Source organism: Vulpes lagopus, chromosome 5 (genome assembly GCF_018345385.1).
Source record: "Vulpes lagopus strain Blue_001 chromosome 5, ASM1834538v1, whole genome shotgun sequence".
Lineage (NCBI taxonomy): Eukaryota > Metazoa > Chordata > Mammalia > Carnivora > Canidae > Vulpes > Vulpes lagopus.
The window spans coordinates 96,983,980-96,998,660 of NC_054828.1; positions in this window are offsets into that span (position 1 = coordinate 96,983,980).

Sequence of the window (14,681 nt, forward strand, 5' to 3'; positions counted from 1 at the left end):
AACAGTTGAACAAACTTTACTAATTGTGGTTAAGAAGCTGAACTCAAAAACTGCTAAAGACAGAATGTCACGCAAGAAAAAAAGCAGAACACAAAATTGCTTTTGCACTGGCGTGCCAACCATTTACAAAATGCAGACACAAAAGGACTGGAGACAATAATTCAAAATAAACAACAGCTTAATGTGCGTATGAGTCACCCAGGGGTGGTCAAAATGTAAGGTTATATTTAATTTCCTGTCTTTAGTATCTCAATATTCTGATACATGGCTTGAAAATGAAAAAAAAAAAAAAAGAGCTACATGAAGTGACATAGAAACTCGAGAAATACTTATGCCAAATGAAAATAGCAGAATATAAAATGCTATATAATTGATATTTTTGTTTTAAATAAGACTTTTTATTTCCCCTGAAGAATGGGCCCCCTGATCATACCAATATCTAGCACCCATGTCCTGAGCACAGGATACTGCCCATGAGGTCCAGAGGCAGCCAGCCAGAGCGACCGGGGACCTCCTCTGTTAGGGGTGAGGGCAGTCCCAGAAGAAAGGATTCCAGCCAGATTTTACAAAGAACAGGAGCTCCCTGGACAGACCACGTGAAGAACTCCCAGCAGGACAACTACAAGTATGAAAGTAAGAAGGGGTGCAACGAGCCCACACTCTTTCTAGGAGACCCAAAGAGGTAAGGTAGGGAAGCAAAACCAGATCAGGAAAAGTCCTATGTTCTACTAAAGAACTTGACCTCACAGAGCTTAGGGGGCTCAGTTGATTAAGCATCTGCTTTCCACTCAGATCATGGTCTCAGGGTCCTGGGATTGGGCAGCCTGGGTGGCTCAGCGGTTTAGCGCTGCCTTCAGCCCAGGGCGTGATCCTGGAGACCCGGGATCGAGTCCCACCTCAGGCTCCCTGCACGGAGCCTGCTTCTCCCTCTGCCTGTGTCTGCCTCTCTCTGTGTGTGTCTTTCATGAATGAATAATAAAATCTTAAAAAAAAAAAAATCAGGGTCCTGGGATCAAGTCCCGCACTGGGTTCCCTGTTCGGGGGGCGGGGAGAGCCTGCTACTCCCTCTCCCCTCTGCCTGTGCTCTCTCACTATTTCTGTCTCGCTGTCTCTTAAATAAATTTTTAAAAATCAAAAGAAAGAAAAGAACGAACAAACTTGACCTTGACCCTAAAGGAGCTGCCTCTGGGGGCGCCTCGGTGGCTCAGATGGTTAAGCATCTGCCTTAGGTTCAGGTCATGATCTCTGCATCCTGGGAGCCCTGTGGTCCTAGGATCAGCCCCAAGGCTTTGGCATGTGGCTCTCTCCTCAATGAAGAGTCTGCTTCTCTCTCTGCCTCTGCCTCTCCTGCTTAACTCTCTCTGTCTCTCTCTCAATCACTCAAATGAATAAATTTTTTTTAAAACTTTTTAAAGCTGCCTCTGGCGTCAGTGCCAAGGACTGGCCAGCTAGGAAAAGGGACAGCTACTGAGAAGTCACTGCAGTAGCCCTGGTAGTGGTGTGGTGTGCCTGAATTAAAGGGAACAGAGAGAGGAGGGATAAGCAGAGAGTCACTGGGGTAATCAGGACCTGGGGAATGATGAACTGGAGGTGATTCTAAGGAAGGAAAAAGCTAAGACACTGAAGAGCCACAGGTATAGGGGCCACCAACTCAGAGATGACAGCAGGAAATAAAAGGGTTTGTTGGCAGGGCATGAGGTGGGGAGATGGCTCCGGGTCTGCAAAACCTTACCTGAAGTCCAAGGGGCCAGATATGTTTCAATATTTTCTGAGTTTAAGAATGTAATACATGATTTACTGTATATATGCACAATCACACCCTTGATGGGTCTGGGACAAGAGCCCATAACCAAACACATTAACATTCCTGCAGCCAACGTATGAATATTCACTCACACGAAGTGGGTATATAACTCCAATAAACAAGTTCATGTCAGGGCCTGTTCAAGGCTTGCCACCAAATGAGTTTGGAAAATCCTTTCAGTTTGGGGATCTAGGGATTGAGGAGGAAGGAAGTTGCATTGGTATCTATGGTAGCTAATGACTCAAGAGGGCCCTTCAGTAGAGATGAGAGCTGAGGACAGAGCCCCAGGAACAACCACGTGGGGATAGACACAGGAGAGGAGACAGCAAAGGAGGCTGAGAGGGAGCAGCCAGATTTGCAGGAGAGAAGTAGAAAAGGCTGTCCCCGAAACCTTGTGGGGAAAGAGCCATAAGCAGGGACAGAGCCACAGAAAGGCCAAGTCAGAGAACCCCCAAATGTCACCTACAAATGACAAAGGTAGGTCAGAGGAGACCTGGACCAATGGGGCGTCAGAGTCAAGATGACGACAGCTGAGTGGGGCAGAGGGTAGGGAAGCAGGAGTAGCATGGGAGAGGCTCCCCTTGCAGGGGTGTTGACCACAAAAGAAATGAGACTGGGCACAGTAACCAGACTGATAAACCAAAAAATGTGGTGCAGCTGCCAGTTTGGGGTGTCAATAAGCAACAAAGAGGGCGAGAAAAGAAAGCAGCTTATGGAGATAATGTGTGTCCACCAAAGAATGGATAAATAAATGGAGATACGTCCATCCAATGGAATTAGCAGTGAAGAATAAACTACACTATCCACAACACCATGGGCAGATCGTACAGACATGCATAAGAATTCATGTACTTTATTGTATGTACAGACGATGCATAAGAATTCATGTACTTTATTGTATGTACCTTATTCCTCAATAAAAAAAAAAAATTCAGGATGATGGAATTTAAGGTTTCAGATATGGAGCAGTCTGGGAGAAGACAAGGCCAAGTGCTGCCTTGCCGGGTGGAGCTGAAGCAGGTCCAAGGGAGCCTGGGGTCTGGGAGGCAAGGGAGGTCTGTGCTCCACTGACAGAGAAATCACTCAGCATTGAGGTAGATGATTGTAAGGACAGCTCCGAAAGCTCTTCTTGGAGGCGGACAGCGCTGCCCTGGGCAACTCCGGCTCCGCTCCGCTGAGGCTGCCAGTCCCGCTGTCCGCTCCCAGTCCCCCAGTGCACCGCAGCTCCCCCTGGGCCCGCCCTGCCCAGGACTGTGGACCCAGCGCCCACCACCACTCACTCACATCCTCCCCCCACGCCCGCAAACCTGGATAAAGAGGTTAGGGAATCCATAGAGGGGAGTGGCCCTTGCCAGCGCCTTTACAATCAGGCTGGTCGCAGACTCCTTTTTCCCTTGGATGGGGTTCCCAAACCAGGAGAGGGGCTCTCTTGCAAATGGGATTTCTGAGAATACTCCCTCCCACATGGGCCCACCTGCCAGCCACTCCAGGGCCCCCAGGGTATGACACGGTTTACGGAGGAGGCCCCAGGGAGCAAGACAGAAGAGGTGCCTGGCGTAGCAGCTATTGTCATCCCAGATTACTATCAACCCAAAATGTTCAGAATGTTGACTTCATGAGTCTTACTTTTCTCTTCCATAAAATTGGGAGGTCTGTTACTTTTTTTTTCTTTTAGGATTTTATTTATTTATTCATGAGAGACACACACAGAGAGGCAGAGACACAGGCAGAGGGAGAAGCAGGCTCTCTGCTGGGAACCCATGCGGGACTGGATCCCAGGACCCCGGGATCAGAACCTGAGCCAAAGGCAGACGCTTAACCACTGAGCAACCCGGGGGTCCCTAAATTACTTTTTTGAAGGAGACATGTTAGAGGGACGGGAGGGTGGCTGCTCTGGAAGGGCAGGGTGACAGTTCACAGATTTCTCAAATCCAGACTAAGCAGCCACAGCAGCGGCCCAGGAGGCTCAGCGCTCCAGCCTGAGATCCGTCTCAGGGGTTCTGGGCGGCGCAAGCTGAGCTTGGTGCAAGGATTCTAGGGCAGCAAGAGACTGACCTAATTAAACACCTGGCCTTATTCTTAGACAAGGAGCCCCAGTTAGGGCCCCTGGACAGCCACCACGCAAAGGCACAGCCCTAGAGGCGACTGGAATAATTCTTATTTTAAATAGCAGTTACTTCTGATTATAAAAGTAGTACATACTCATCATAGAACATCTGGAAAATACGGAAAGCACAGAAAAGAGAACGCGAGCCAGAGATAACCACTAGTTTTGCTTCTTTCCTCACAGTCTTTGTCTATTCATACTTACATGTTTGACACTTGGCAGAAGTGCTTATTCACATGATGTAAGTGAAAAAATATACAAAGTTATAGAGAGCATGATCCTGTATTTGTTATATAAATTAGGATTGTCATATGTCTATAGTTCTGTATCCCATTTATCCACTCAGTATTAAAATGCAATCATCTCCCCCGTTCATTAAACATCCAGCTACTTGATTCTTATGGCTGCATAGTATCCATCATATAGAATAAAATATAAACTATGACCTTGTGATGGGGCATTTAGGTTGTTTCCAATTTGTCAAATATCTCTGTTATGAACCTCCCTGCATATCCCCGGTTATTTTCTTGACCTAGATTTCTAGAAGTAAAAATTATTTTAGGACTCTCATTATACATTGCCAAATGGCTTTTCAAACATTCCAAGCAACTGGTCCTGCCACTAGCAAAGTATGGGATTTCGTAGTGCCCATGGCATACCTTGATTCCTATAACCAGGGCTTCTTTATCAGTTGGTGGTAAATCCAGATCCAACTCAGAGGCCACTGTAGGCAGGTAAAGCAGTTCCCCAGACCCATCTAGGACTCTGTGACTGATCACAGCCCTTGCAATTTGCTCGGCATAAGCCAGTTTTCACAAGGTGAGGCTGCGGTAACAAAAGATCCAGAGTTTTAGGAGCTCATGACAAGCAAGGTTTATTTCTCACCCATATTACTCATAAGATGTGGATCAGCTGTGGCTTTTGACCAAATGTCCCCTGGTTCTGGGACCCAGGCTGACAGAACAATTTCTGTCTCCATTCTCATGTCCAAGGACAAAGACACAGCAGGAGCCCATGCTGGCTCTGAAAGCTCTGACTCGGACATGGCAGGTGTCACCTCGGCTCACTTCCATCAGCCCAGGGAGGTAATGTGGCCAAGCCTGATGCCAGTGAGGGGACATGTCCACTCCTCCCACGGGGATGCACTCACTGAAGGTCATATTCAGGGGTACAGAAGCTCTATGGAGTGGACAGGAAATACCTGGAAACAAAATTATAATTGACCACAGCCACGAGCCCTCAGAAACAATGCTTGGTATTTGTCATCACCTCCAGTACTGAATCTGACATCGGAATGTCCAGCAGCCAGAATGCCTCCTCATACAGAAACCCCGATGCCCTAGAAGGCTTCCCACTGGCCAATGAAGAGGGTCACTTAGGTTTGCCCTTTATACGAATACAAGAAAAAATACATATGTTTGTGTGAGTGGTTACGTGTATATATTTATAGGTAGCTCCATTAAAAATAGTAAAGATATATTGTTAAATTTTTAAAAGACAAAAGAAGGGGTGCCCAGCTGGCTCAGTCAGAAGAGCATATAGCTCTTGATCTCAGGGTCGTGAGCTAGACCCCCACATGGGGTGTAGAGATTACTTAAATAAATAAATGTCTAAAGAAAAGCCTTATGTATAACAGGCTACCATTTATTTTTAAAAGAGAATGCATATACATAATGTATGTAATTTATGCTTATATATGCATAAAATATCTCCAAAAAATCAATAAGAAGCTGGTAACAGTGGTTATTTTAGGAAAGCAAACGTGGGGACTGATGGTGGAGGGGAGAGGCTTGCTTTGCATGCTATATTCGGTTTTCTACAGTTTGGATTGTTTTCTTTTTTCTTTTCTTTTTTTTTTTTTTTTTTTGGATTGTTTTCCTTGTGTTTATATCACCTTTCATTGTCCTTTCCCAACCCTTTCTCACATACTCACTGTTGCTCCTCTTCCTCCATCGCTCCCACATTAGGGTGCCCTGACTCCCATTCCTAGAGCCTCAGAAAGCAGAATTTCCAGAAAACACCCAAAACCCTAAGAAAAACAGATAGCAAGAGTCATAAAAAAAAAAAAAATTCATGCTCCAACAGGCCAGGCCACCTCACATCATGCTCGTGACTGACCGCCAGAGAAACCCCTTCCAGTAAGGTAAGATCAAAAGATAGAGCTGAACTTCTCTTGCATGAGTCAGGAGTCTTGCTCCCGAGAGGAAGGTAGACAGACGGCGAGAAAAGGAGACAGAGAGAAAGCCGCAACATTTGCTGCGGAAACCAGTGGCGCCCCCGAAGACAGGGCACTTTAAAGGTGGGGCTGCCTGCTATGCCATCGGCTGCCAAGACCCCTCCTCTGTCCTCCTCACATCCCCGCATGTGCTCCAGATCTTCAGCACCACCTCCCATGCCCCACATGCTTGGTGTGAGCAGGTCCCTTTGTAGAAATATAAAGGGCTGACATTTACCATCTGGATGAGTAGAACAGAGACAGCACCCATGGGGGCGGGAGCTGAAGTCAGAGATAACATGAGAACATAATCTTCAGGGTGTTGGTGAGGACACTGGGGAGTGCTTTGGATTTCTAGAGGGCATGAGATATGGAGTTCAGATCAAGCCTATGTCTAGATAAGCCCGGAGCCCACAGCCATCACTGGGTTATACAAGCAAAGCTGCTCAATACAGAATGTCCTGCATAAGCAGGTGTGGTGAGGGTGGTCTACACCAGCAGCACCTGCTGCTGGGATTGTCAGGGGAGGCTCACATTCTCTGAGGCCTCTTCCACACCCTGGCAAAACCCGAAAGGCCCTGGGGAAGTGCGGGATTCACAGCACATTTGCATAGGACACCGTGTCACTAAGACCCTGATCTGGGACACTTTGATTACCTGCACAAGCTCCTAGGCTCCCTGGAGTGTCCCACAGAACCAGCGACTGCAAAGGTGTTACTAGGGTTCCACGAAGCAAAGGTGCTGTAATTAAATAAGTTTGGGAACCAGTTTGAACGAACAGGGATTTGTAATTGCAGGACCTGGAGGACAGTTTGCTAATGAGATAAGTCAGAGAAAGACAAATACCATAGGATTTCACTTATATGTGGAACCTAAAACATATAATTATTTAAAAAAGAGGGGTGCCTGGGTGGCTCAGTTGGCTAAGCAACTGATTCTTGGTTTCGGCTCAGATCATGATCTCTGGGTCCGGAGATTGAGCCCTGTGTCGGGCTCCATGGTCAGTGAGGAGTCTGCTTGAGATTCTCTCTCTCTCTCTCTCTCTCTCTCTCTCTCTCTCCTTCTGCCCCTCCTCCTTGCCTCTCATGCTCCCTGTCTCTCTCTAAAATAAACAAATAAATCTTTTTAGAAATTGAATGAAAGAGAGGAGAGAAGAAAGGAAGGAAGGAAGGAAGGACTGAACTAACGAACAAACTAAGCTCATAGATACAGAGAACAAATTGGTGGTTGCCAGAGGTGGGCGTTAGGGGCAGGAGAAACAGGTGAGCTGTTTTTGTTATTTTAATTTAAATAAAATTTCTTAAAAAGTAGGCAAGAACCATAGAAAAATCTATCGTAAAAATTAAAAGTTCCATGGGATCCCTGGGTGGCACAGCGGTTTGGCACCTGCCTTTGGCCCGGGGCGCGATCCTGGAGACCCGGGATCGAGTCCCACATCAGGCTCCTGGGGCATGGAGCCTGCTTCTCCCTCTGCCTGAGTCTCTGCCTCTCTCTCTTTCTCTCTCTGTAACTGTCATAAATAAATAAATTTAAAAAAAATTAAAAGTTCCCTCACTAAGGCCCTTCCCTATTCTCACTGTCCAGGGGTAACCACTGTTAAGTTCTATCTATCCTTCCAGACCTTTCTCTATGTACAACTACACAGACACATGTATGCATAGAATTATGATGTGCATACCATTGTTAAGTAACTTAAATCATTTGTTAACCTGGACATTCTCCCATGTATGAGCATAGAAATCTACCTCAACTTCCTTAAGCCCGTGATTTGAGAAATGCTTGACATTTGTTATAAAATGAATGCATGCACATGGTAATAAAAAAAATGTTTTAGAGGCACCTGGGTGGCTCAGTCGGTTGCACATCTGCTCAGTCGGTTATGCATCTGCTTACACTTAAGCTCAGATCATGATCTCAGGGTCGTGGGACCGGGCCCTGTGTCAGACCCTCTGCTCACCTCCTACTCGTGCTTGCTCTCACTTTCTCTCTCTCTCTCAAATAAATAAAATATTTTTAAATGTTTTAAATAAAACTGCCGATACCAATTTTCACCTATCAGATTGGCAAAAATCCAACAAGTTGATAATCCACCCCATCGGTAAGGCAATGGAAAAAGGAACTTTCACACATTCTTTGTGAGATGGTGAAGTGGTACAACACCTTTGGCAAGGAAGTTTGGCAGCATCTGTCAAAATTAAGAGAAAACTTCTCACCCAGAAGCTCCACTGTTACACTTAAGACTGACTTGTACACATCTCAAGTGACCACATATACAAGTATACTCATTACAACAATGTTCGTAATGTGAAAAAAAATAGTAAATACTCATCCACAGAAGGCTGGTTAAATAAATAAGCTCCCTCCATAATAGAATACCTGATATATATGAAACTATGGAAAAAATCTACTAGTAAGGAAAATTTTCCAAGGTATATTGATAACATGGGAGGAAAAAGAGGTTGTAGAACAATTAGTGTGCTACATTCTGTGTATAAAGGGGGATGCGGTTAAGAATCAATATTTGTATTTGCTTGTATTTTATAAAGAAACCCTGGAATAATATATAAGAAACTAAAAATAGGGGGCAGCCCCAGTGTCCCAGCAGTTTAGCACGGTCTTTGCCTTCAACCCAGATGTGATCCTGGAGACCGAGGATCGAGTCCCTGCATGGAGCCTGCTTCTCCCTCTGCCTGTATCTCTCTCTCTCTCTCCCTCTCTCTCTCTGTGAGTCTGTCATGAATAAATAAAATCTTAAAAAAAACTAAAAATAGGATATTAGAGGATAGAGAAGGTAGGAGGAATCAGAGATGGGAAATAAGGAGAAAAAAACTTCACAGTATGCTGACTTGTATTATTGGATTGTGAGCCATGTAAATTTCTAACTTCTTCAAAAGATGAAATAAAAACCATAGGGGAATGATCATATAAAGAAAGTGTGATTACAACCAGATACAAAATTATACCCTGAGTGTGCTCAGTCATTATTAGAATTAAAGATGTATTTTTAACTCAGTAGGGACAAGACAAATGCCTCGGACCCAAACTTTGCAAGATAATTTAAGCCATATCAACAGGCCAAATGCTAATGGAATGCGGTGATGTGACAAAGCAAGATGATGAATATACCCAGGAGTTAGATGCCAGAGAACCAGCTGAACCACCAAACTATAGGAAATTGTGATGTACACTTCATTTTTATTCCTGTCATGTTACTATGGAAAAGGCAAAGTTTTTGCCTCTCTGTTTCTCAGATATAAGGAAAAAGGAAAGAAAGAAGGAAGGGAGGGGAGGAAAGACGGAGAGAGAGAAAAAAAGCAAGAAGGAAGGAGGGAGCCATGGAAGCAAGGGAGAAAGCAGGCAGGAAGGGAGGAAAGAAGGGAAGAAGGATCAAAGAGCCCATTGACAGGAAGTATCCTTTTTGCAGGGCAATTTTGCAACATCTAGCAACACTTAATACACATATCTTTTGACCCAGGAAGGGGTCTGCGAATGTACCCAACAGATATATTCCCACAGCGATGTCAAAAGTAATGTGGCATATAAAGATCTTTAGTGCAGCATAGTTTGTAGAGCCAAGAAGCTGGAAGCTACCAAAATCAGCAGAAAACTGGCTCAATTGTGGAGTATCCTAAAACACAGCCCTCTACAGGATGATGCAAATACGTCTAGACCAAAATGGAAACATGGCCTGGATATTGGCAAGGGGAAAACAAATTATGGTATAGTCAACAACATGATTCTATCTGCATAAGGACAAAACATGGTGAAGGACAAGCACATCTAGGGAAAATGTCTGGAAGGATCCACCGGCATCTGCTAACAATGGGTAACTCTGAGGAGGTAAACAGGATCAGGGGCCAGAGGGAGGGGATGGGGAGGATCAATAGGAAAACATATCTTTCTCTAAAATATATATATATATATATATATATATATATATATATATATATATATATATATATATATATTTGACACACAGAGAGAGAGAGAGCACAAGCAGAGGGAGGCAGAGGAAGAGGAAGAGGGAGAAGCAGATTCCCTGCTGAGCAGAGAGCCCAACAACATGGGGCTCCTCCCCAGGACCCTGAGATCATGACCTGAGCCAAAGGCAGACACTTAACTGACTGAGCCACCCAGGTGCCCAAACATTTCCTTTCTTGAATAAATTATGCTCACCATGAGCATGTATTACTTCGTTTATTCTTATTGTGGTCTAATATACATAACAGAAAATTTACCACTTTAACCTTTTTTTTTTTTTTTTAAAGATTTTACTTATTTTAGAGAGAGAGAGCAGGGGGAGGAGGGGGAGATGGAGAGAAGGAGAGAGAATCTCAAGCAGACTTCCCCACTGAGCAGGGAACCTGACTCAGGGGCTCGATCCCAGGGCTCCAGGATCAAGACTTGAGCCGAAGGCAGCCATGTAACCGACTGAGCCCCCCAAGCACCCCAGGGATCAATTTTTTTTAATACATTGTTAGAAAAAAATGTTAGAAAAAAAAAAAAAAACTGTGCTCCCGTCTGTGGAGGCCTTTCTGGGGAAGGAGGAAAGAAAGTCAGGAGAGCCTGGGAAGCATGAATTCCTCCTGATGGATATCCCCACCCCAACCACAGTCAACACCCCAGGCGCTCCTCAGGCCCCAGTGGCATTCCAGAGCCCAGGACACCAGCTGGCTGCAGCTGCTGGGGCCCAAGGCCAGGCTGGCCGCGGGCCTGGCCCTGGGACCTGCCACAGCCATACAGAGCGGGGCTCTGCTTGGGGCCCACCGGCAGCACATTGGGTTTCCAAAGCCAGCGACCAGATTTCTTGTTAAATAGGACATCTTCTCAAACCTTTTTAGTCACAGGAGTGTCCCGGAGGACAAACAGGTCTCTCCGGAGGCTACCTCATTTCACCTGTTCACCTGCTACCTACTTTACCGCCAGCTTGGTGTTCCAGAGATGCTGGCTCTCTCGAGTTTCGTGGGTCTTTACTGCCTAAACAATAACCACAAATGCGTGGGAATGAAAATCCAACACACCTGTGTTCAGGCCCAACACCTAATTTCCATGGAGACACAAGTGGGGGCTTTGAGGAGGGGCTCTTTGGGAATGGGGAGGGGAGGGAAGGGCTGCCTCTCCTCCCAGCTGGTTCCAGGTCATGAGCACAGCCATTGCTTCCTTTACCTGCTCTGACCCATTCTCCAGCCAGAACTGGAGAGACCTCCCAAGAACCCAAAGAAGAATTGGTATCTGGCAGAGTGTATCAAAGCTTCACCCCCCAAACTGGCTTCAAGTTCTTTATCCCAGGGCCCCTCCTGGCCTCTCCCAGCTCATCACTCCTTCTCCCCCGGCTCGAGTTTCTCCAGTCACACCAACCTTCTACCCCTTGAAACCACCAAGTCTTTCCTATTTCAGGCCCTGACTCTCCCTGAGCCTTCCCAGCTCTTGTACCATCACTCTGCAACCATCTTGTCCCAAAAGGGACAGAGGCTTCCTCTCAGACAGTTGGCAGGCAATGGCTTGACTGAGGTGCAGATAAAGTGGAGCAGAGGGGGCCTTATTAGGTGCTTCTAATCTGCACATTGTGGGTATTCCTCTTTTGAACCTCAAGGTCCATTCCCAGAGCTTCTCAGCTTCAGAATGAACTCAAACTTGGAAACTGAGAAAACCAGAGAGAGTCTGGAAAGCATCCAGTAGAATCCTGCAAAACACTGGCTCCTGTGGCTTTGATCCTGGGGTCTCGTCGCAGGTTCCCAGTCTGAATCCAAAGCCCAGTTCTTCTCTCTTGACACTGACTGAGCAAGCCCACCCAGAAAAACCCTTCCTCCACCCTTCTGCTCCCCATTCCCACGCAGCCACAAGCCCAAAGACCAGGACAGTAAGGGCTGACAGTGTACCCCCTCCTGCCAGGGAACAGAGAGCTTGCGTCTCTTCCCAGGAGGAAAGTAGCTGCAATGACTAACCTCCAGCTACTGCTTTAAGCTGCTCAAAGCTCCTAATTACGTTTGATTCCCTGCCCCCTCCCCCCCAAGCATCCTATAAGGTAGAGTGCACAGCTAATTATCACACCCTTGTTATGGATGAGAAGATTGGTTCCAGAAAGTTCAAATGTGTTGTGTAGGTTGCTCAGTGGGAAGGTGGATCTCAAATCCAGATTTTCTGATGTGTTTTTCTTTCTTCTTAAAACACCTGTGTCTAATCCTCCTGCGCTTGCTCTGTACTAGGACCTAATGATAAACAAATTCAAATATCCAGATTTTAATGGGTTCATGATTTCACTATTTTCATTTCACAAGGAACCCAAAGATCCTGTATTAACCCACTCTGATAAAAGAGCTAGTGCTAAGTAAAGAGAATTTTCTAGGACCTTCAAATCACAAATCTCAGAATTCATCAGTTGAACCTTCAGGCCCACATTTGTGACTCATTTCCTTCTTCAGGGGCTCCCGCTCTGTCTCCCAGTGACTCACCCTCCCCCTACATTCCGGTTCCTCAGCTGTGCCCATCCACCCCCACCAGGACACTCCTACCTGCCTCAGGGTGACCAGAGGAGAGCCATGGGATTGGGAAAGATTGAGCCCAATCTCTTGGGGTCAGAAGGTTCCAGCATCTAATCTCGGCGAGGCAAAGGAGGGAATGCAAAGGCAAGTCCTCACAGGAGAAGATGCAGCAGAGAGACCGAGGCTGGCTCTGGCCTCAGCTCCCAGGGTGGGTGCGGGAGTGAGGGAGCTACGGAGGGTCCAGAGGACCCACTGCAGGGAGGAGGAAGCTGTGATGGCAGAGAGCCTGGGCAGAGAGCAGACATGTAGTGCAGACCCTGCTGGACCAAAGTGAGGGAAACTGGGCAGTCACAGATCCTGAGGGGGGTCAGGGGTTCTTGTGACTACTGTCATAGCCTCACCGCAGAAGCCAGAGGTCAAATCCAGGCTTGCTGGTTTCTGGCAGTAGCAACAGTAGCAAGTAGTAGCCAACAGTAGCAAGCGAAAAATGCCATTGATGAGAAGGTGGGAATCACAGAACAAAACAGCGAAAACCAAAGTCAGGAAGGCGGGAGAAAGGGCAGCTGTGGGGATGGGAAGAGCAAGCAGGGCTGGGGCATCTGCCCCCGTGTCTCTGGCCAGAGTCTGCGCCAGCTCTCACCTCACTCCACGCAGAAGTCAAAGTCCAGCTAGAATCGCTTCTTGGCCTTTGGTTCAGATCAAGTGTTCAGCTAGTCACTTGCCCTCACACCAGCTAGCGAGGGCTGCTTTCCCCAGAATGCACCTGACCTTGAACACGTGGAAGGAAATGGGGTTGCTGCATTCAGAAAAAGAGTGAGTACGAAGGGGACAGGGAACCGAACATCATTCCAGTCCCACGGTGAGGGATCAGCCTACAAACCTATCCCTCAAAATGAGGATTTGAATTGCTCAGTGGCTATAAAAAACGTCCAAGAGAGGGCAGCCCGGGTGGCTCAGTGGTTTAGCACCGCCTTCAGTCCAGGGCCTCATCCTGGAGACCTGGGATCCAGTCCTGCGTCAGGCTCCCTGCATGGAACCTGCTTCTCCCTCTGCCTGTGTCTCTGCCTCTCCCCCTCTCTCTCTCTCTCTCTCTCTCTCTCTCTCATGAATAAATAAATAAAATATTTTTTAAAAATATCCAAGAGATATTAGGCCAAGTTGCCAAACAGGTCCCAGGCACTTCGTCTAATATAACCATTCCTGGGGCTTTCTTCCAAGTCTCTGAGCTCCAGACAATGCAGCTGGTCATAGTGGAACAAGAAATGCAGCCCTCTGCAGGTATAGCTACTGTTTGGGTTGTGACATTTCTCACTGTAGACTTCCTGCCAAGCCTCACTCAGGTGCCTACACCCACCCACAGGCACATGGAGACCTCACCGGCAGCAGCCCCTATAACTTCTTGCCTAGGAGGGCGAAGGGCTAGCGTTCACCTCCAGCTGGACCCAGCCATGTCCCTGCATGCACAGAGGTGAGATATGCAAGCACAAGGATGCAGCACAGTTTGAATTCCTAACGATGAACGACTCCATGTTCATCCAGAGTGATATATTAAGTAAATCGTGGTTCATTCACTCATCAGTCATCAAAACACATATGGCAGCTCTCTACTTGTACTATGATGAAATGACCTCTGAGCTATGCTGTAAAAAGTCAGGTGCCAAAGCCTTGTGCAGAGAAGGACATAACTCATATAAAAAATGCACACAGATTTTGGTCCCTCTCACATGTTTACGTTGGCCAGGATAAAATCATTGAGCATTCAGAGGTTCCCATCAGTGTTTGAATCCCAAAGCTGTTATATGAAGCGCTCTAGAAAACCCACTCAGGAGACAGGTGGCCATGGTGGCAGTACATTCATTCTCCAGGGCGGCGGTTGCAATGGCCCTAGCAGCTGGCAAGCTGGGGCGAGAGTGGGCGCTGTGGTGGTGTTGCAGGCTGCAGCCGCCAGCACCCACATCAGTGGTCAGGACATTTTAAGCAGACCAACTCCATGACATGATTTTTGGGTTGGTCTCGCCTGCAGAGGCTCCCAGCTGTGAGCAATCCAGAGATTGTGTGAGCACCTAATATTGT